Source organism: Chiloscyllium plagiosum, unplaced genomic scaffold, assembly GCF_037043375.1.
Source record: "Chiloscyllium plagiosum isolate Xiang-an unplaced genomic scaffold, Cpla_swu_hap1 HiC_scaffold_5, whole genome shotgun sequence".
NCBI classification, from domain to species: domain Eukaryota; kingdom Metazoa; phylum Chordata; class Chondrichthyes; order Orectolobiformes; family Hemiscylliidae; genus Chiloscyllium; species Chiloscyllium plagiosum.
In genome coordinates, this window is record NW_028270143.1 from 92,420,695 (window position 1) to 92,445,278 (window position 24,584).

Consider the following 24,584-nt stretch of genomic DNA (forward strand, 5'->3'; position numbering starts at 1 on the left):
CTAAAAAGTGGCAGAAATTTCATTGTTTAGTTTGAATTTAAACATCAGCCTAACCACATGAAAGCAAGTTTTATAAAATGCCCTGCACAGAACACAAATTGGCAATGAGTTTTCAAATGATCAAATGTGAAAAATGTTTGAGAAAAAAGATCTGCAAACATAAGATATTTCCCAAGTATTCAGAAATGAATTATTGCATGAGCTTGGAGAATGGCCAAGGTAGTTCATGCAGCTTTCAAAATTAGGAATGACATACAATTTAGTTGAGAAGGAAAAAAACTGAAACATATAACAGCAACATGGAAATGTAATAGATGGAAAAGTAGAAAACAATTTGCTCAATAAATTCAGGGTATTTAACGAAGAAGAAAATAATTTATTTCCATTTTGACAAAAACCCTTTGTTTTAAAGTAAGCTAAATTAAATCAAACCTCAGTACAGTTTCCCAAAAATCTGGTGCTGTCCAAACGCCATTTACACGATAAGTATTTTCTAATCAACCTGTTCAGCAATGTTACTACACACCTTGAAACAAGCAGGACTTCAACTTAGCACAGGGATAGGAACACTACTACATGGCATGATGCTCAATGAAATAAAGCACTGTCATGTTACAGTGGTGCTAAATGGAAAACAAACTAATTCCAACTACATCTCAGGTTCATCATGTTAAAAACTAAGACTCAAAACACGACATGCAGCTTATCATTGGCAAAGACCAATAGCCATCAGAGAACCAACTGAATAAATGGGGAAGCTGATTTTTGATTAGTCAGAGACAGCAACCAAAGTATAGTTACTAAATAGAATGACAAAAAAGAATTGAAGACCCTGAAGAAAAAGAGCAGCAAAATCTTCAGTCTCCCATGACACATATATCTGACAAGAGAACTGAAAATCCACTATGTGTCACTGATACTTTTCTTCCTGGAAAACCTAAGAATATACAAATTCATAGGATATCCAGAATGAATGTAAACTTGCCATGCATATTGGAAATGATGAGAGAAAAGCCACAAATTCCAAACAGTAAAGCCTTGATTAACTTCACAAGCAATACAAAAGCAGACAGTCTTAAAAGCTGATTTCCAGGATGAATAAATCAAGAGCAAGCAGTAAAAAAAAAGTATATTCTAATTTAATCTTATCCAGCAAACTGGCTATTCAACGTTATGGAGGTTAAAAAACAGATGAGATCTGAAAGCTGATCATGAAGCAATGTCTACAGAGAGAGCAAGAAACAAAATCAAGTTTGGAGAGCAAACTAGTCGGTCACAGGTCAAGGATGGACTCTTGAAAAAAAGTATTCAGCTGGTGGTTCCGATATTTGTGCTGGAGATTGAAAATAGAAGGCATTGAACAAAGTAAGAATGAACTAAGTATGAAACGATTTCATTGAAAATTGTATTTAGCTTCTCCAAGAGGACAAAATGTCCACAGACGTCCAAATATCTAGCAGTCTGAAAACTCGAACTACAAAAAAATTGGCCCATTTAAAAATATTCAGTTCAATTAAGTTCAAACTCTTAATTAAAACATTACAGTCAACAGCAGATAATTCACCGTTGTCTCCAATTTTTGACTTTCCATTTCCAAGAAATCACGTGATAATCCCTCTTTAGCCCAGAATGACCAATGCCACAGGGACTCCAGACCACCTTTAAACCAGCAGAGTTCGGACCCGAACAGGACAAACAGTACAGACTACAGATTCAAAAACACCAGCAACAGTTCTCCTTCAAGATCCTCCGCTCCACGCTTGCAGCAATGCGCCAGCACCGAACCTCTCTACAGTCAGCCCTGCCTCAGCTGAGGGCTACACTCTCTCAGAATTGCAAAGGACCCACTCTGTACTACATCCTGAGGAGAATTCATACTCTCAACAAACAGTATTTCAACTCCATCTCAAACATCAAAAACTGTAAGTACAACAAACTTTTATCTACTCACCTCCATAACCAGCGCTCCTCAAACATTCCAGAAGATTCCTCTGGCCTCAGAATCTTCTCAGACGCCATTACCCATGCGGCTGATGCAGCTGCCACCCCCTCGCTGATTGATGATGTCACTTCTGCTCCCATCATGGCCACTTCCAGCTCAGCACTGTCCCCATGACTTGTCCGGACTTGTCCTATCTCCTTTTCCAACTATCCACTCCACCCTCTCCTCCCTGACCTATCACCTTCATCCCCTCCCCCACTCACCCATTGTACTCTATGCTACTTTCCCCACACCCCCACCCTCCTCTAGCTCATCTCTCCACGCTTCAGGCGCACTGCCTTTATTCCTGATGAAGGGCTTTTGCCCGAAACGTCAATTTCGAAGCTCCTTGGATGCTGCCTGAACTGCTGTGCTCTTCCAGCACCACTAATCCAGAATCTGGTTTCCAGCGTCTGCAGTCATTATTTTTAACCAACCTGACCAATGCAAGTCCCCATTTCAGTTTTTCAAGTCCATCTAGATGTCTTCCTAACTTAATTTTCATCTTTGGGATCATTATAGTTTACACAAACATGTTTCCTGTCGTTTAATTAGCGCTACAATGAAAGACCAAAATTGCACATATTTGGGAGATCAATTATTCCAACGTAAAAATTATTACTTTTCGCTCTTGAACATCGCGTCCAGTAATAAACTACATGCTCCCTTTATGTTTGCATCAACCTGAACTAAAAATATTAAGGCATGAAAACAATACAAATCTTTCTTGAAAATTGTCCAAGGCCAAACTAAAATCACCATTGTCTTACCAGACCGTAAGGCTGCTCTCTTATTAGTGTCCTTGTTTTGACCTGCCCAAGTGCATCACCTCACACTTTTCCAGGTTGAATTTGATTTGCCATCAATGTGACTGGTGTTTCCTTATCCAAATCTGAGTTGGGGCATCTCAGATGACAGAGTGGAGTGGTTATAAAACAATGTTTGCCAATTACTTGATACAAATTAGAGTTTCATATATTTGATGCATATTGTGATTACAATAAGCAGAATTTTATTGATAAGTACCGAACACTACCATGCTGCTTTCATGCTTTAATTCACATCTGGAGTCACATTAATTGATGTGGTTTAAATAGGGATTACATTGGAAAGAAACTGGGACACACTTGTCAAGACAACTACTGCCTAAGTGTGTGAACTCACACAGGCAGACTTTAAACTTTGAGTTACTGGAGGACACCCTATGTCTGGATCATCTTTCATCACGAGCCATTTGCTTTAGGTAAGCTGGGCAGGGTAACAGATGAACTGGCCCAAGTCCTTAAATTACACAATATAAATACATGAACACATTTCATAACTGAAAATCACAGTAACATGTACTGTCAGTACATACAACTTAAATACTGAATAATGCTCATTAACTAAGCACAATGCTGAAATTCATTGTCTCAATTTAATTAATAGCAGGTCAAATACTAATTTTGGAAAAATACAGAGCAACAAACCATCATCAGCTGAGATAAACACATTTCGATTCTTCCATTATTAAGTGCACGACTATCAAAAGTCTCTTCTCTCAGATCTCAACTTCCCTCTGAACCAGAATACTTATTTCACACCAATCATTCAACCACACATTCCTCTCTTAAATCTGATTTGCCCAACCCCAATTTGCAATTAATTAATTACGCAAAATCACATTCTTTGTCCTGACATTTTTTGGGATCTACATGATCCCCTCCCATTGCATGTTTCTATCAAGCTCTCAGCTGGTGTCCCAAACCTGGTAGGCAGCATAGCCTATTGGACCTGGACCATTTGCTGCACAGAACAGTGTCAATTCCTCTGACTACATGGACTCCTGCAACCATTACATTGCTTTTTGCTGTCCACCCATCCACATGAATAGCTTCATGGTGCCATGATCAATTAGCTCCTCCACCCTGCTTCCCCACTCTCAAACAAAGAAACTGGAAGAACTGCAAAACTGTTGGACAATTGCCAAGACAGAGGCTATTCCTCCATCGATCTCCTGACCTGCCTTATTTGCATTCCCACTCTCCTGTCCCTGACCACTGCCAAATCAGAAGACCCTCTCCAAAATGTGCAAATTGCCCCTTTGGAAAATACTTCCTCATGTGATGCAGCATCTGTAGCTTGAGCTGAAGTTGCATGGATGTCAACACTTGATAGAGTTATGTATGCCTTGCATCAAACTGGCAACTAGCAGCTACAACATAGTGCAACTGTGACCACATACAGTCATCCTTAAAGTTTTCAAATAAACTTGCCAAATATTTTCAACTTTGAGATGTTGAGGGGTTAATTTGTTCTGCTGGCCTGCAAGAAATTGGATGTCCCGAGGGTATGGTGTTATGTCCATATCTTGCAGGCATAATATAAAAGAAATTAGATTGCCATCTCCTATCATTCAGAAGCAAACTTACATTGCAATTAAAATTCTGACCACATCCTGTAGTTAAAAAAATACAATTTACAACTGATCTGGCCATTAAGGGATGCTTTACATTACATTGTTTCTAGAAATGATCAAGTCACTGCATTGTGTCTTGAGTGGCATGTGACTGTGGAGGAGTGGCTGGGGGGTTGTCTTGTGGGCATTACTGATTGTGATGTAAAGATTTTGTATAAAAGAAGAACTTTCCCCTTGTTCAGACAACTTCTCTTGACACGCTTCACAGGCACTGCAAAGAGTGTTAAGTAATCCTGCAAAGCTTTTACTTGGTTCATAAAATTCTGGTTGTTCACGCAAGTTGGCGTGTTGCAGTTGCATAAAGCGAGTAAGAATCTCAAGAAAAGAACCTACAACTATACACATTTGACTTTATTCCTTTTGTGAACCTTCCCAATTGCTCTGAACCTTAATCACTTATCAGATACTCATCATATTATTAGTTTCCTTTACAAAGGTTTTACCTCTGCTGTAGCAGAGCAAGAACCAATTTCGAGAAGCTGCAAAATAGTTTAAAGAAATCAAAAAATAATGGAACAGCTCCTTTCCATTCCTCCTTTAATCTCACTATTACCAGTGATCTATCTAAAGTCGCGCTAAGTTGGCTGGCTTTATATATTCTGAAAAGTGTCTGACCCTTTTACTGACAAACTGGTTATTTTAATTAGCTAAGCCCAATTGGACTTTTAGCAGATAGCCTGTGGAAACAATGCTTCAGGCTGGGAAGTTAAGAAGTTCAATCTAGATTTCAGTAAATGCTAACAAAAAGCAAAATGTAATTTGTATAAAGAGAACATTCTTACCCATTAACAGCCTGCATTTAATTCTAGCCTGATGGAAATGTTGGCGAATATAATAAGCAAACCAACAAGTTAATTAATTTGAATGAATGAAGAATTTGTTTTTTGACTGAACACCTGTCAGATTTGCTATCTTGAGAAGTCATTCATTCACAAAGTGCAAATAGGAGCAGCCATTATTATACCTATGACATATTGCGGTATATCCATCAGTCCTGTACAGATACAAACGTTAAAGCCAGTAATGGTACATGTATTCAAATTAACCAGAAAGTTTAAAACTTTTTGGGGGATGGGGAGTGGGGGCAGAATTCCATCAAGATCCAAAAAGCAAACAAGCTGATCATAATCCAGATCACCAAGACTGAAACAGTGTTGACCTCAACGTTGCTATTGTGAACAATTTACCAGTTTAGATATGAAGCAGATGGGGACATCCAGCACTAGAGGGCATAGGTTTCAGGTGAGAGGGGAAAGATATAAAAGAGACCTACAGGGCAACTTTTTCACAGAGGGTGGTACGTGTATGGAATGAGCTGCCAGAGGATGTGGTGGAGGCTGGTACAATTGCAACATTTAAGAGGCATTTGGATGGGTATATGAATAGGAAGGGTTGGGAGGGATATGGGCCTGTGCTGGCAGATGGGACTAGATTGGGTTAGGACATCTGGTTGGCATGGATAGGCTGGGACCAAAGGGTCTATTTCCATGCTGTACATCTCTATGACTATGGACTCTAAGTTTGGAATATAGTTGCTCCTTTGAATGAAACTCTATCCAGTTTAAAAATAATTTACATAATATGAATTATGCATTTTGCACTTCACAGTGACATGGTGGCTCAGTGGTTAGCACTGCTGCCTCACAGCGCAGGGACCCAGGTTGTCAACTGTGTGGAGTTTGCACATTTTCTGTGTGCGCATGGGCTTCCTCCGCATGCTCTCATTTCCTTCCACGGTCCAAAGATGTGCAGGTTAGGTGAATTGGTCATGCTAAATTGCCCATAGTGTTAGGTGCATTAGTCAGGTGTAAAGGTAGGGCAATGGGTCTGGGTGGGTACTCTTGGGAGAGTCAGTGTGGACTTGTTGGGCCAAAGAGCCTGTTTCCGCACTGTAGGGAATCTAATCTCATGTAACCTATTAACTACAGTTTTAGGAGATAGCAGAATTTTTCATCCATTCAAATTATCAGTAACATAATTGACTTAAGTAGCCAAGGCAGATGAGTCACTGTGTTAGTAAAATAATCCTTCCAGACAACATCAGTTCCACATCAACTGATTTTACTGTTGTCTGGAAGGAGTGTTTGTGATAATTCACACAACAGTGTACTATAAATCACATTATATTCCCAGTTCACTCAAATTATGGGTACTAATTCTATTGAAACAAATGTTTTGCTCAAAGTTTCAATCTCTCACTCAGAAGGCAAGGGACCACATTACCTGATAACAGAATACATGTCCTGTAATCCCAATGACCCTCAAAGTAAAAACTGGACAAAGAAATTCTGCTTATCAAACCTATGTGCTTGCATGGATCAATCCAGTAATAGTTTGAAGGACTGAACAGAGAGTTTGTGCCATATATAGAACCTATTCTGTTATCTCTAACTATTTATTTCAGCACTCAAGAGAAGGAATGGGAGGGGAGGTGGGAAATGCCTCCCATAAACAAAATCAATACATACTGAGAGAAGTTCTCTCCTGGTCTACATCAGACCAAAGTTCTGTTTCACAATCAAAATATAGAAACATATAGAAGAGGAGGAGTCAGCCATTCGAGCCTACTCTGCCATTCAATGAAATCATGGCTGATCATCCAATTCAATATCCTGTTCCTGCTTTCTCCATGTACCTTTTCATTCCCTTAGCCTGAAGAATTATATCTAAATCTTTCATAAAAAAAAAAAGAGTGTTTTGGCCCCAATGACTTTATGGCAGAGAATTCCATAGGTTGCCACTCTGAGTGAAGACATTTTTCCTCATCTCAGTCCTAAATAGCCTACCTGAGATCATTGGACTGCAAGCTCTTGTTCTTGATTTGTCAGTCAATCATCAGGAATATCCTTTGTGCATTTACCCCACCTAGTCTGTCAGGATGCTAAATGTTACTCTGAGTCCCCTCGTTCTTCTGAATGCCAGTGGATATAGTTCGAATCAGTCTGTCTATCTTCATACAACAGTCCTACCATCCCAGAGATCAGTCTGCAAAAAGAAAAATGTGCTTTAGTGTGGTGCTATTCTTGAATAGTTAATATGTTTACAATATAACCATAGTAATGCAATTATTAAACTTCAATCAAATTATAGCAAATTCACTTGGAGCACAAATGTGCAATGCAATGAGAAGCATGTGCACCCACATTCTCAATTTGAAAAAATTCACACCAGAGTATTCTATTCTTTGTTGTTAAGACACCCCCAGAATATGACTGAGCATCAGTTATGTGCTTTACTACAGATTCTGGCCATATTTCATTGGCTCTTCACGACTATACTGAACTGGATAATAGTGGTCAGAGATGTAATTGAAAATTAAACGATACTTAATACATATTCTGAATATAATCACAGCCATAACCAGAATTTAGCACTCGTTTACAATTGTGCAACTATTGTTCATCAAGTTTCTAATCTGTAAAAGGAAGACATACATTTTCATGTTGTCTATCACAATAAAGACTTACATTTCGAGGCATAGAGATGTACAGCACGGAAACAGACCATTCGGTCCAACTTATCCAAGCCGATCAGATATTCCAACCTAACCTCGTCCCACTTGCCAGCCCCTGGCCCATATCCCTCTAAACCCTTCCTATTCATATACCCATTCAGATGCCTTTTAAATGTTGCAATTCTACCAGCCTCCACCACTTCCTCTGACAGCTAATTCCTGACATGTACCACCCTGTGTGTGAAAACCTTGCCCCTTAGGTCCCTTTTAAACCTTTCCCCCTCGCCCTCAACCTGTGCTCTCTCATTCTGGACTCCCCCACCCCAGAGAAAAGACCTTGTCTATCTATCCTATCCATGCCCCTCACGATTTTATAAGCCTCTGTAAGATCACCTTTCCGTCTTCGACCTCCAGTGAAAACAGCCCCAGACTATTCAGCCTCTCCCTATAGCTCAACTCCTCCACCCCTGGCAACAATCTTGTAAATCTTTCCTGAACCCTTTCAAGTTTCACAATAGGACTGCAGATGCTGGAGATCAGAGCTGGAAATGTGTTGCTGGAAAAGCGCAGCACGTCAGGCAGCATCCAAGGAGCAGGAGAATCGACGTTTCGGGCATGAGCCCTTCTTCAGGAATCACGAGTTTCACAATATCCTTCCTACAGGAAGGAGACCATAATTGCACACAGTGAGGCCACTGTGTGCAATTCTGGTCTACTTCCTGTAGGAAGGATATTGTCCTGTACAGATGCAACATGACCTCCCAACTCCTGTACTCGATACTCTGCCCAATCAAGGAAAGCATATCAAACACCTTCTTCACTATCCTACCTACATTCAACTCTATTTTCAAGGAGCTATGAACCTGCACTCCACTTTGTTCACCAACACTCCCCAAGGACCTTCCAATTAAGTGTCCTGCTAAGATTTGCTTTCCCAATAGGAAGGGTTTGGAGGGATATGGGCCGGGTGCTGGCAGGTGGGACTAGATTGGGTTGGGATATCTGGTCAGCATGAACGGGTTGGACCGAAGGGTCTGTTTCCATTCTGTACATCTCTATGACTCTATGACCTCGCATTTATCTAAATTAAACTCAGTCCACTGGCCCATCTGATCAAGTTGCCTTTGTAATCGGAGGTAACCTCCTTCACTGTCCACTACACCTTTAATTTTGGTGTCATCTGCAAACTTACTAACTATACCTCCTATGTTTGCATCTCAAATCATTTATATAAATGACAGAAAGTAGTGGTCACAGGTCTCCAATCTGAAAATTTACCAAATAACAGTAAAATATTCCAGAATGTTTCAAATGTACTTTAGTGAAATCTGACACTGAGCCAAGGAAGTGTTATTTCACCAGGAACCAATTGGATGTCATGTGAACAGGGGTGATGGGTGAAATGGACCTGCAAATTACAATTTAAGCAGAAGATTTTCAATGACCTCAATGTGACACAAGGTTAAAAATGGGAGTCTGGCCAGAGAAGTGCTAGAACATTCAAGCTCAAGACATCACAGGTTCAGGGTTTGAATCCAAGTTGCAGTTGGACTTAGGCAAGACTGATGACTGCTAACATTAGAAATGGAAGTCGGTGCTGCTGGTCAGGGACCATATGCAAAGAAATCTCAGCTCCTGAAATCCCTCAAAGTACTGTCACTCCTTTAATACATTAATGCAGCAATTCATTTGGCACACAAACCTTGGAGCCAAAACAATTAGAACATGAACTGGCCAGTAAACCAGGTCCACCACCCAATCCAACAAGCCTGAAACTCCATTGACCCTATCTTTGATTTGTATTCATGATAGTCGCACCTTGTAAAAACTAGAGTGATGTCAACTGTCAGTATTCAACTGACAAACCATTGATAGATTTCTTGGAAGGGCAATTTTCAGGACCCCAGTATACTTCATGAGAATATATGCTTCCTAATTTTACTAATCAATAGCCTCATTTAAATTTTACAATGATGCAATTTGTTCTTGATTCCCCTCTACCAAGCAATGTCTTTGTGCCAGCCTGTTGAATTCTTGCATCCTTTTAGATCATTGTTTCACCTTCTAAATTCAAGAATAAGACCACATGAAATGAAACAACCCTCCTGTTGTTCTCGCAATTCTGCACTGCACCCCCAACGGTCTTTCTTTCTCTAAGTTCGAAGCCTACATGTAACTATTTGGGTGGGATCCAACTAAAATTCCTTGGAGAATTCGCAGCATAGTGGCTCAGTGGTTAGCACTGCTGCCTCACAGCACCAGGGTCCCAGGTTCAATTCCAGCCTCAGTCGACTGTATGTGGAGTTTGCACATTCTCCCTGTGTCTGCGTGGCTTTCCTTTGGGTGCTCTGGTTTCCTCCCATAGGAGGAAAGATGTGCAAGCCAGGTGAATTGGCCATGCTAAATTGCCCATAGCGTTCGGTGCATTGGTCAAAGGGAAATGTGTCTGGGTGGGTTACTCTTCAGAGGGTCGTTGTGGACTGGTTGAACCGAAGGGCCTGTTTCCACACTGTAAGGAATCTAATCTAATCTAAATCAATAAAATAATTCAAGACTAATAACCAGCAATTCTGTTCCCCAAGTTAGCCACACTGCTGTTAATGGAAGGAGTGAAGTTAATACAAAAGGTAAAAGCTCATTAGATTAAAAGGTTCCAGATTAGATTTGCAACAGGCCCTTCGACCCAACAAGTCTACATCGACACTCCGAAGAGCAACCCACCCAGACTCATCTCCCGACATTTACCCCTGACTAATGCACCCAAAGTACACATCCCTGAATACCATGGACAATTTAGCATGTCCAATTTAAGAAGAACCTTGAAAAAAAGTCCCATTAGTTAACTGTTACATTCCTACTTTCTATTATAATCTTACATTACAAAAAGAGAAGTCCAAACCAGTGATCAGACTGGTTATTACGTACATTAGTACTAATTCTAACTTCTCATGTAAATAACCAAGATCTATTCCTGCCTTATTGAGGTTCACAAGATTAAATATTTTGGCATCTGTTCATTCAAGTCAATCTAAATGTTTACACAAAAGCAAGTCAGTTTAACTTGGACCGAGTTAACCATGCTTTACATTCAAACAAATAATGAGTCTTCAAAACACAGCAGGTAGACTTTATGTACAGCTGCTGCAACTACACCAGCCAATTTAAAATAACCTTGTCTGATGCAAAAGGTCAATTTTGCAAGTTGGCAGCTCATTTTTATTTTGTTGATCCACACATGACCCCCTGCCAAGAGAACAGCAAGACACATACCCCTCAGGCTTTAAGCTTCCATTTTGTCAACTGATTTAGACAAGTGCAGGGACAAACTACCGTACCTCTCTATCCAACTTATTTTGTCCTTCCCATCATGAAATAAATGGTCGTAACTGATTGCTAAAACTAGAAACGTTCCACTCAGGTAATCATGGCAAAAATGAGAGTACTCCCAAAGAAACCCGAAACCCGTGCTGCTCTGTTGTTTCTCGCAATTATGTGGGGAGAAAGAGAGAAAAGATAAGGACTGGTGCAAACGTAAGGTGACTACAATGGCAAACAAATTATTTGTTGGATCTGTTAAGAGGCAAAACCAACTATTGATAACTCAGTTCCAGCATTGGTTAAGCAATTATGAAGGTAGGTTTGCACACAGCGTAACAGACCACACACAGTAAGCTCCTGAAAATACAGACAGCAATCCAATCATAATAACTTTCAAAACAAGCACGGTCAAAGAAAGAGCAGAACATCATCGACACTCCAACTGGCAACTGGTCAGCCAAGCAACAGAAGGAGTGAAGGAATTGGGCAGAGCATAACTGAGCAAAAGGTTGACATGAAGCAGAATATGTCATTCTGTTCCAAATATGTTGAGATAGTGTCAAAGTGTAAATTTCTAGTTTGGACAGCACTTGATAAACAATTTGGCTTGTACTAAGAATTCCACAACCAATCTAAAATTTTCATTGGGGCTTGCAGTGTGGTTCTCTTCCTATTTGGTAGAAGCTACACAAATTCTTGTTCTTTTCAAAACAGCAAGAACCTCTCCATGCACAGCGACTGTTTGGACTTAAAGGCAGGGTCATCCATTCCCTGGTGTATTCCCCACAGCAGCACCTCTACCAATGTCAACAGAACAGCCAATCACTACCCCTTTCTCATACAGTATAAATTATTGCCCCATGGAAGTTGGATATTTTTGTGATTCTATCCTGCTCAATGTCAAAATGTTTTCTTTGATTTTCAGCAATACTTTCTCTAGTGTTCATCACAGTTCAATGTTTTGCTCTTCCTTTTGCCCCTTGATATTCTACCTTCTTTGGGAAATTTTCTGCATCGTCTACTATAAAGAGAGAAACAAAATACTTGCTAAGTCTCCACCATTTCCTGGTTTCCTATTAATCCCTCAGTCACATACTGAAAGGAAGCAATGCTGACTTTTCTAACATGATGTTTTTCTGTGTACTTACTGAATGTATTAGTACTTGTTTTTCTATTCTTTGCTAGCTTTCACTCATACTCCAAACTTCTGCTTTCCCACCAAGTCATTGGATATATTTGAAAACAAACTGCAATCTTCCGGTTTACTACTAATCTTCACAGCATTGTACACCTTGATTCAATTTGAAATGATCCCCAAGTTCCTTAGTTAGCTGGAGATGGTGTATCCTCCTCGTACAGTCTCTTTCTATGAAGTGAATGCTTTTTTTTGTTTGTCACTGCTTCCCTACCTTATCTTGTTACCCATTTAACAAATCCACTTTTGCCAATTCTGTCATCATATTTTTGTAATTGCCAACACATTTAACATAAAAGCCCGAGTCTCATGTTTCTCACCCTCAACCTGAGCATGATCACCATTTGCAAGGAGTCTTAATTAGGAAGTCATAAATTATTCCTACCTCCCAAGCAAATGAAAAATAACTTGTTCCCTGGTTAGTCCTGAAATATTGTTTTAAGAAACTGTCCCAAAAACAATTTGTGAACTCAAGTACAGAGAGAACATTCCCAATTTGATTTGTCCAGTCTATAATACAATTAAAATAACTCGATTGTTGTGATATCTTTACAAGTGCCCTTTGTTTAAAATTTATACGCTGTCTTAATATAACCACTTATGAGGCCCATAAACCACTTACACTGGGGACTTTTCACCCCCTTCTCTTTGTTAGCTGCATCAACTCTGATTCGACATCTTGATTTTCCAAGCTGAGTAACTCACAACTGTACTGATCTCATTTATGAAAAGTTTCTCTACCTTTTTCTTCCTTCATGCTCAATACCCTTATTGTCCAGTTCCCAGATTTAGCTACTGCAGACACATGGTGCAAAATGGCCACGATATCATAGCCATTTATCTCAATTTGCACTCAAAATTCATCCAAATTATCAAGGCTGTATACATCAAATAAAGATAGACATTTAATAGTATTTTTACCATTCTTCCTCCTGACCCTTGTCATGATATCGTTCTACATTTGTATGCTCTCTAACTTCATATCATAGACTGGTTATCCAATTTCATGCAAACCTAGCCTGCACTGATGCCTTGTCCTTGCTCGTTTACCTGTCATGTGAACTCTTCACCACAACACCCACACCCATTATTTAGCTTCATGCTCTCATTGAGAGATAGCAGAAGGTTGGACACGCCTCAGAACCAGAGAAATGATGGGAGAATCAAAGAAAATACCACGTTCTCAACAAACAACAATAACCAAAACTAAATCAAGAAGAAAACCCAGAACAGATAGAGAAACAAATTGAAGAGGATGAGAACGTGTACATACTAAAAGGTAAATATAAAAATATGAAATAAGAGAGGCAATAAAACACAAAGGTAGAATTTTCTGAAAAATTTGAAAGCTTCAGTATATAAAACAAAGCTTACAGAAGTTGAAGAATGAAGGGATAAAAAGACTTACAGAAGGGTGCCATTCACCTATTACAAATTAAGTTCATATGGTTACAAACTGCAAAGGTCAGGAATTACTCAAGTGTCAAGATATTTTGAGATGTGAAAGCTACCTGCACTTGAACACCTGAGGTTGCAAACATTACAGACATTTGAATTCATCGAATTGGCTGAAGACCAATGATACTGAAAAACAGACGAAGACACTGAACACTGCAATGACTGTGGGCCGGTTAATATTCCAGAAATTGTATCCAATACTCGTCTCAAATGAGCCATGCCCCTCCCTGAACTGTTCCAATATATCTACAACACTGGCATCTTCCTGACAATATGGAAAATTGTCCACAGACATCCAGTCTACAAAAAAAAACACTAAATCCATTCCAGCCAATTACTATCCCAGTCACTCATTTTGATTATCAGAAAAAGGTGGTTGATGGGGTGGCTGACTTACGTTGTGGCACAGCTTCAGAATTACCAACTCACAAACACTCAATTTGGATTCCACCACGACCACTGCTTTCATTATAACCTTGACAGAAATGCTGACCTCCAGACGTGGGGTACACAAAGATGATCAAGGAGCGGAAGGAGAACTGAAATCACTGGGAACCAACAGGCAAACTCTCTCTCATTGGAGTCATACAAGCACAAATAAAGATGGTTGTTGAACGTCATTCACCTCCAGCTGCAGCATACCACTGCAGGAGTTCCTCAGCATAGTGAGGAGAAAGTGAGGTCTGCAGATGCTGGAGATCAGAGCTGAAAATGTGTTGCTGGAAAAGCGCAGCAGGTCAGACAGCAAGCAGGGAACAGGAGAATCGACGTTTCGGGCATAAGCCCTTCAGCATACTGTCAACAGTCCAATCATGTTAACCTGCTCCAATATGCTTCCCTCCAGGAGGGTCAAGAATGAAGATGATAACTGATAACTGCACTGGTGACCTTCATCATTGACGATTATGCAGCACATGAAAAAGGTTCAGTGGCTGCAAGCAGCAAGAACCTGGACAACAAACAGTCTTGGGCTGACAGGTGGCATTAGTGTCACGCAACTACAATTTCCAATAAGATAGAATCTTAAAGTCATCCCATGAAATTCATTAGCATTACCATCACTGAATTCTCCACTATCAACGATATCTAGCTTACCAGAAATTGATATGGACTAACCATGTCAATACCATAGCTACAACATATTGGGGATTCTGCCGCAAGCATTTCACTTGCTGTCTCCCCAGTGTCGATTCATCATCTGCAAAAGGACAAGTCAGAGGTGTGATGGATTACTCCCCCTTTGCCTGCATGAGCACACTCCAAGCTTTGGATGCTGCCTGAACTGCTGTGCTCTTCCAGCACCACTAATCCAGAATCTGGTTTCCAGCATCTGCAGTCCTTGTTTTTACCTCTGAGCACACTCCAACAAACAGTCCAGCAGCTGAACATGATCCAAGACAAAACCACTGCATCTGCTTCAACATCTTCAGTCTCTTCACCACTGATGCACAATGGCAAGTGTGTACCAGTACGAAATACACTGCACTGACTCAGCAAGTCTCCTATGCCACCAAGATCAAAGGCAGCAGATGCATGAAAACATCACCTTCAGGTTTCCCTCCAAGCCATTCACTTTCGATTTGGGAACCCAATTGCCATTCCTTCAGGACTGCTTGGTCAAAATCCTGGAACACCCTTTCTGCAGCAATCAAGGTAATGGCTTGAAATCACCTTGTACTAGGGATGGATAATGATTGCCAAAATAGTCAGCAACACCCATATAAATTATATATGGATGAGTTTATTCACAGGCACATAAAACTGTACATCTTGCTCAAATTCCGAAGTCACTGGTTAGTGTAAACAATTTCAGCAAACTCCTCGAAACTGCTCCTCCCTTAATTAAAAAAAAAATCAAAACACCAATTTCAGTCCACAGACTCATTTGGAAGCACGAGTTTCCTGATGGACTATAACATGGTCTTGTGCGATTTTTAAAATTTTGTCCACCCCAATCGAACACTGGCATCTCCAAATCATGCCTCTCTTAATTGACCAACTCAATATCCAACTAGCTGCTAGTTGTGAACTAGCAGCATACCAGGCCAGGCAGGCTCCTCGGATGCTGCCTGGCCTGCTGTGTTTTTCCAGCATCACATTTTTCAACTCTGGTCTCCAGCATCTGCAGTCTTCACTTTCTCCGAGCTACCTCTGAACATTACAAGCACTTAGTGCTAATTTGTCTACAATGTTCTTTGATCAATAATTAAGTTGCATTATTTTTCAGAACTGTTCCCAACAGATAACGTGTTTTTGTTCTCTTTTCTTTTAAAAGGAAATTCACCTCTTAACTTCAACTCAGTTCCAAATCAAAGAGAAAAACAAGAGAAAAATGATGCTCTCAACAATACACTACCAAGCAGCTTTAACATTGACAACAAGTCCAATGCAAGAACTGTAATCAGATGCAAAACACGGACACTTGGCCTCGTATCTAAATGATACAGTGACACATAATTTAAAAAAAAAAGACAAATTTACTTCATCATCATCACAGAGCACCAGCAAAACAGAACCAAGAAACTAGTGGGGGGTGGGGAGGAGGCGGAATATAAAAGTGGGAAACAAAAGCTGTTAAAGCTTGTCAAAAGACAAAATATGGGCTAGTAACTCAGACATGAGAATTTCTAAAGCGAAGGCAGAGACAGAGACAATGATCAAATATTGTGTGTTTATATGCATGGAGGAAGATACCTCCCAGCAAAATTACAGGACAAAGCAGCCAGTGAGAATGTAGAAATAATACTAGTTTCTTTCTGTAATTCAAAGAAAAGTAGCAGAGAAATTAATAGGATTAGAAGTTGGCAAATGTCTTTAACTTCATGTTCTGTACCACAGATTGTATAAAGTGACAGATGGAGAGGTGATGGATGCAGTGATGGTTGTCTTCCAAAACACTCTAGACTTTGCAACAGTTCCTGCATATTTTAATATGATGTTTTGAAACCATCCATGAGACCTCACCTGGAGTTTTGCATAAATTTTGGTCCCCTTACTTGAAGGGGAATTGAGTTTGGGGCAATTCAGAGAACGTTCACAGATCAATTCCAGAGATGAGGGGTTTATCTTACAAAAAGCGTCTGAGTAGTTTAGGACTCAATTTGGAGTTTAGAAGAATGAGAGGAGATATAATTACGGTGTAAAAGATGCCAAAGGGAATTGGCAGTATAGATATAGAGAGGATGTTTTCTTTATAGAGAAATATAGAAGCTCGAGGTCAACTTTTGGATAAGGCGTAGAACATTTAAAACAGATGAGGAAAACCCACTTCTTTCAAAGAGTCATAAATATATGGAATGCACTACCTCAGGAGTGTTGGATGCCAGCACATGTAGCAAGTTTAAGGAGCAGACAGACTTTTAATTAGTACTGGCTTAAAAGGTTATGGAAACCAGGCAAGCAAGTGGTGTCGAGGCCACAATGAGATCAACCATGATCGCATTTAACAGCAAAGCAGGTTCGAGAGGCTGAACTGTCTACTCCTATTCCTAGTTCTTATGTTAAGAAAGAAAATAGCAGACAGCAGATCTATTAGTCTGCCCTAAGTAGATGAAAAATACTGGAATCTACTAGAAAGGATATGAAAACTGGACATGTACCGAATAATGCTAAGATTGATAGATCCATCTTGATTTGCCCAAAGAGGTATCATAATTGACAAAGCGGTTGGTGTAAATTTGACAATGTATCTTGCAGAACAGATAAGAGGGAAACAATGGATGGAGTGTATTTTGATTTTTGGAAAGCATTTGCTTCAGTCCAACATAAGTTAATGAACAAAATTAAAGCACATGGATTTGAGAGTAACATACTTGTACAGAATGGAGAAGTCACTGAAGAACAGAATACCATAGGAATTCTCCAAATTCCCTCAAAGTGTTTAAGACAGTGGACAAAAGCGTGGCAAATGAAAGACTTTGCAGAAATTGCAAAATTGGCCACTTTGGTAGGATAAACAAAAATGCAGGGTACATTTGAAATGATCGGCGATCGGAAAGTGTTAATGTCCAAAGGGATGTGGGTATCCTTGTTCGTGAGTTAAAACTAACATACAGGTGCAGCAATTCAGAACTCAAACTGTGCTGGCCTTTTGTGCAAAAGCATTGCAGAAGTAAAGATATCCTGCTGCACTTGTGTGTGGCCTTGTCAAAACCCAAATGTGCAAGGAAAGACCTACTCACTATAGAGGCAGTGCCACAAAAATTCACCAAATAACAGGACTGTCCAGTGGAGAACAGACTGAAGAAACTGGGAGTATATTTTCTTGAGTTTTTAGACAACAGGAGAGAGTCAGGTGGCGATTGTCCCTGCGAAGGAGTTGAAGAAGCAGGGGACAGAATATCAATGAAAAATGTACAAGTTAGGATGGTGTTTGTTTTTGGAATTCTCTACCCAAAATGGCTGAGGTGGTTAAGTCATTGAATATGTTCAAGACAGAAATTTAAAGATTGCTAAATATCAATAACATCAAGGAATTTGGGCATGTATAGAAAAATGGCATTCGTCATCCAGTTGAATGTCAGAGCAGTCCTACTCTTATTTCTTACTTTGTAATGGGAGGCAACCAAAGAACAATGCACAAGTCAAATCAGATGGTGACATTTACATGCTATGGGGTTTAGGGCTGAGATGAGAAGAAATGGCTGAGCATTTGAAAATGGAAGCAAAGAGGTTTTGAGAAAAGCAGTCAAGTACTATGTCCAGATTTTGGGCAAACAGGTTTCACCTGAAGCAAAGAGGGATGGAATCAGGAGTAAGGGAAAAAAAGAATAGCTTTGAATTAATGAATGGAGGACATTTCAGCATATTCAGGATTGTTACTCAGGAAAGTTGTGGGATACCAGCTGAGGGATTGAGAACGCCTGTAGAAGGCATTAAGGGTTGCATTTAAAAGGAAATGTACAATCTGTAGGTAGATCCTTGGCAGTCTTGATAATGGTACCAAAACTGACAGTCATTGCTGGACATATTCTAGCAACAATTGAATAGTGAGAATGCAAACTGGCAAGGGCAGTTCTACTCAGCTAAACAACAGTGCAGAACCATTGGGACACTCATGTATGAACAATTACAAAGGCTGGAAGAAGGTCAAGGAGTAATAAACGTATCAGGATCAGAGTTATATGTATTGTAATTGGAATTGAAGTCCCTCAAGTTCTTTAGCAGGCTACAAACCCAATTTCAGAGATTTAAACATAGTATTTTTTAAAAGAATTTCGGTACAGGTTTGGGGGCCAATATGTTTACTGTGCAATTATGTTGACAACAGTAAAAAGCAATACAAGAAAGATCTTTGACGGAAGGCCAATCAACTATTCTTAAAGTCCTGTTATTGTTATTTAGGAACTGCTACAGTCAACTTAAACTCCCGAATAGTGATGCCAATTAATAACTACATATTGGTCAAGAAAAATCTTGACACCAAAGAAAGTTCACTTGTTTTTTAATCATCTTTTACACATTCATGAGGGCATACAGGGTCTTAGATGAACATTTCATGGATCTCAGTGAAAAAAAAACACATAGGTTTTTCAATGCTACTTGAGCCACTGTTATAATTAATGAATTAAGGCAAAAATAAAGGTGGCAGCAGAGTGACATTGAGAAAAGTTTGCATATTCTAATGCTTCAGCTTTTCTACGTAAAAATTCAGAAGCCATTTACTTCAGAGATTTCAAGGCAGTAGAAACCCGAAGAGAAAATCATGGCTACATTGGTCCAGTTCGAGGTTATATTCAAGCTTGGAATTGGTTTGTCAAATTATTTACTGCATCTGTTTATTTTATATTTTCTGTGAGCATCCTGCTGGCACTACAACTCCACCAACTATGGAGAACAAATCTTAATAAGCCAACCAGAATCAACAGGGGAAGCATTCAGTACTTAAGTGGAATTTCATTTTGGACATGCTCTTGTTTTAGCTATGTTGTCGTCGTTAATGTCGAGGAGAAAGGGAGGACTGCAGATGCTGGAGATCAGAGCTGCAAATGTGTTGCTGGAAAAGCGCAGGTCAGGCAGCATCCAAGGAGCAGGAGAATCGACATTTCGGGCACGGGCCCTTCATCACAAATGAGGAAAGTGTGCCAAGCAAGCTAAGATAAAAGTTAGAGAGGAGGGACTTGGGGGTGGGGCGTTGGTAATGCAGAGGGTGATGAGGGGAGGGCGATGAGGGGAGGGCGATGAGGGGAGGGCGATGAGGGGAGGGCGATGAGGGGAGGGCGATGAGGGGAGGGCGATGAGGGGAGGGCGATGAGGGGAGGGCGATGAGGGGAGGGCGATGAGGGGAGGGCGATGAGGGGAGGGCGATGAGGGGAGGGCGATGAGGGGAGGGCGATGAGGGGAGGGCGATGAGGGGAGGGCGATGAGGGGAGGGCGATGAGGGGAGGGCGATGAGGGGAGGGCGATGAGGGGAGGGCGATGAGGGGAGGGCGATGAGGGGAGGGCGATGAGGGGAGGGCGATGAGGGGAGGGCGATGAGGGGAGGGCGATGAGGGGAGGGCGATGAGGGGAGGGCGATGAGGGGAGGGCGATGAGGGGAGGGCGATGAGGGGAGGGCGATGAGGGGAGGGCGATGAGGGGAGGGCGATGAGGGGAGGGCGATGAGGGGAGGGCGATGAGGGGAGGGCGATGAGGGGAGGGCGATGAGGGGAGGGCGATGAGGGGAGGGCGATGAGGGGAGGGCGATGAGGGGAGGGCGATGAGGGGAGGGCGATGAGGGGAGGGCGATGAGGGGAGGGCGATGAGGGGAGGGCGATGAGGGGAGGGCGATGAGGGGAGGGCGATGAGGGGAGGGCGATGAGGGGAGGGCGATGAGGGGAGGGCGATGAGGGGAGGGCGATGAGGGGAGGGCGATGAGGGGAGGGCGATGAGGGGAGGGCGATGAGGGGAGGGCGATGAGGGGAGGGCGATGAGGGGAGGGCGATAGGCCGGAGTGGGGGTGGCGGCGGAGAGGTCAGGAAGGTGGTGCTGAGTTCGAGGGTTGGGACTGAGACAAGGTGGGGGGAGGGGAAATGAGGAAACTGGAGAAATCGGAGTTCATCCCTTGTGGTTGGAGGGTTCCTAGGCGGAAGATGAGGCGCTCTTCCTCCAGCCGTCGTGTTGCTATGGTCTGGCGATGGAGGAGTCCAAGGACCTACATGTCCTTGGTGGAGTGGGAGGGGGAGTTGAAGTGTTGAGCCACAGGGTGGTTGGGTTGGTTGGTCCGGGTGTCCCAGAGGTGTTCTCTGAAACGTTCCACAAGTAGGCGGCCTGTTTCCCCAATACAGAGGAGGCCACATTGGGTGCAGCAGATGCAGTAAATGATGTGTGTGGAGGTGGAGGTGAATTTGTGGCGGATATGAAAGGATCCCTTGGGGCCTTGGAGGGAAGTAAGGGGGAAGGTGTGGGCGAAAGTTTTGCATTTTTGCGGTTGCAGGGGAAGGTGTCGCGAGTGGAGGTTGGGTTGGTGGGGAGTGTGGACCTGACGAGGGAGTGGTCTTTTCAGAACACAAATAGGGGAGAGGAGGGAAATATATCCCTGGTGGTGGGGTCCGTTTGGAGGTGGCAGAAATGACGACGGATGATACGATGTATCTGGAGGTTGGTGGAGTGGTAGGTGAGGACCAGTGGGGTTCTGTCCTGGTGGCGATTGGAGGGACGGGGCACAATGGCGGAGGAGAAATTCTTCCCCAGTCCCCAACGCCTTATCTTCACCATGGACATCCAGACCCTGTACACCTCCATCCCCCATCACGAAGGACTCCAAAGCCCTCTGCTTCTTCCTTTCCCGCCGTACCAACCAGTACCCTTCCACTGACACCCACCTTCGACTGACTGAACTGGTCCTCACTCTGAACAACTTCTCTCTCCAATCCTCCCACTTCCTCCAAACCAAAGGAGTAGCCATGGGCACCCGCATGGGCCCCAGCTATGCCTGCCTCTACGTAGGATATGTGGAACAGTCCATCTTCCGCAGCTACACTGGCACCACCCCCCACCTTTTCCTCTGCTACATCGATGACTGTATCGGCGCTGCCTCATGCTCCCACGAGGAGGTTAAACAGTGCATCCACTTTACTAACACCTTCCACCCCGACCTCAAAATTACCTGGACCGTCTCAGACTCCTCCCTCCCCTTCCTAGACCTCTCCATTTCTATCTCGGGCGACCAAATCAACACGGACATTTACTATAAACCGACCGACTCCCACAGCTACCTAGACTACACCTCCTCCCATCCTGCCCCCGGTAAAAACACCATCCCATATTCCCAATTCCTTCGTCTCTGCCGCATCTGCTCCCAGGAGGACTAGTTCCAATACCGAACAACCCAGATGGCCTCTTTCTGCAAAGACCGCAATATCCCCCAGGCGTGGTCAACAATGCTCTCCACCCCATCTCCTCCACTTCCCACTCCTCCTCCCTTGAGCCCCGCCCCTCCAATCGCCACCAGGACAGAACCCCACTGGCCCTCACCTACCACCCCACCAACTTACATATACATCGTATCGTCCGTCATCATTTCCCCCACCTCCAAACGGACCCCACCACCAGGGATGTATTTCCCTCCCCTCCCCTATCAGCATTCCGAAAAGATCACTCCCTCTGTAACTCCCTCGTCAGGTCCACACAGCACACCAACCCAACCTCCACTCCCGACACCTTCCCTTGCAACCGAAAGAAATGCAAAACCTGCACCCACACCTCCCCCCTTACTTCCCTCCAAGGTCCCAAGGGATCCTTCCATATCCGCCACAAATTTACCTGTATCTCCACACACATCATTTACTGCATCCGCTGCACCCGATGCAGCATCCTCTATATTGGGGAAACAGGCCGCTTACTTGTGGAACGTTTCAGAGAACATCTCTGGGACGCCTGGACCAACCAACCCAACCACCCTGTGGCTCAACACTTCAACTCCCCCTCCCACTCCACCAAGGACATGTAGGTCCTTGGACTCCTCCATTGCCAGACCATAGCAACACGACGTTTGGAGGAAGAACGCCTCATCTTCCGCCTAGGAACCCTCCAACCACAAGGGATGAACTCCGATTTCTCCAGTTTCCTCATTTCCCCTCCCCCCACCTTGTCTTAGTCCAAACCCTTGAACTCAGCACCACCTACCTAACCTGCAATCTTCTTCCTGACCTCTCCGCTCCCACCCCTACTGCGGCCTATCACCCTCACCTTGACCTCCTTCTACCTATCGCATTTCCAATGCCCCTCCCCCAAGTCCCTCCTCCCTACCTTTTAACTTAGCCTGCTTGGCACACTCTCCTCATTCCTGAAGAAGGGCTCATGCCTGAAACGTCGATTCTCCTGCTCCTTGGATGCTGCTGACCTGCTGCGCTTTTCCAGCAACACATTTTCAGCTCGTTAATGTCTAACCTTCCCTTAATTCTATAACTCTGTACCTTCAAGCTGTTCACTTCCAATTGCATGTTCATATTATCTTCATGCAAAATTTATTCACTTACATTTTCCAATCTTTTGTCAATTCCTCTTTTCCAGCATACACTGAAATTGGACCAAATGGAGCATAAAACCACTCATGACTTCCAATCCTTGGAGAGAAATTATACTCATAATTAGTAGAGCAAAAAAATCCCAAATATTTTAAGTACAAATAAAGTCACAATTTGGGTACAGTCCAAATAAATGGCCAGTAACCAAGAGATGCAAAAGAGGAATCCAAATTGCACAGGATGAATATCCCCATGGCAAGTTCACATTCCGTTCAATGTATCTGGAAATAAAAAAGGTGGTTATGGCGGAAGTGACTCTCACTTCTACGTGACCCTTTTGTGGAGTCTCAATGTGACTCCAGTCAATTTTGTTCTGAACTGATCTAGCAGGCCTTAAACTTGTTTGAAACCCTCACAAAGACAGTACTGTAGAGCACCTTTAACACAGTGACATTTAACAATTTGAAATGAGAGTCCATTGTTTTCAGGAGTAGCAAGAAATGCTGTCTTTGTCAAGCACTGCCCACTTCTCAAGAATAGTGTATTTTTTAAAATTTCATGAAAAGACTAAGAGAGCAAGTTTGAACTACACTTGTCAGATTTCACAAGTTTTTCCAAGTTATCAGTGCAGCATATAGAAAATGGCAGTCCATACTTCCAACACAGAAATAGGCTTTTCAGGTCCAGTGACCCTTCTTCAGAACTGTCCAGTTCAGTCCAGTCCAAAATTGGCTCAACGGTGAGTGGTGAGGGTTGGTGTTCAGACTGGAGGCCTGCAACCAGCAGGATGCCATATGGATCAAGGTTGGGTCCACTGTTGTTTGTCATTTATGTGAACAACGTGGACGAGATGATAGGAGGCTTAGTTAGGAAGCTTGCAAGTGACAAAAATTGATGGTATAGCAGACAGTGGATAAGGTTATTTAAAGAGTACAACAGGATCGTGATCAATTGGGCCAGTGAGCTGAAGAATGGCAGATGGAGTTTAATTTAGGTAAATGCAAGGTGTTGCATTTTAATAAACAAACCAGGGCAGGATTTACAGTTAATGGCAGAGTCCTAGGGAGTGAGGTCGAACAGAGACACCAAGAGGTACAGGTACATAGTTCCTTGAAAGTGGCTTCACAGGCAAACAGAATGGTGAAGGTTGTAGACTTGCCTTCACCAGTCAGAGCATTGGGTTGATGAGTTGGGACATCTTACTGCAAACAATTTTGGTCACCCTGCTGTAGGATGTTACTCAACTGGAAAGGGCACTAACAAGATTTACAATG

The 24,584-nt window shown here is 42.4% G+C and overlaps 1 protein-coding gene across 11 annotated transcripts in view; it reads right to left on the minus strand.

Annotated features, from left to right (window-relative positions):
- The window catches only part of mpp7a (MAGUK p55 scaffold protein 7a), a 493,705-nt gene that overhangs the window by 405,327 nt on the left and 63,794 nt on the right, over nt 1–24,584 (minus strand). For 6 of the 11 annotated variants that reach the window (XM_087987467.1, XM_087987471.1, XM_087987466.1 and 3 more), the window contains exon 2: nt 7,226–7,424. The exons of the other annotated variants lie outside the window; for them this stretch is intronic. The gene's annotated coding sequence lies outside the window, so the exon portion shown is untranslated. The remainder of the gene's footprint in view (nt 1–7,225; nt 7,425–24,584) is intronic. 11 annotated transcript variants of the gene reach the window in all.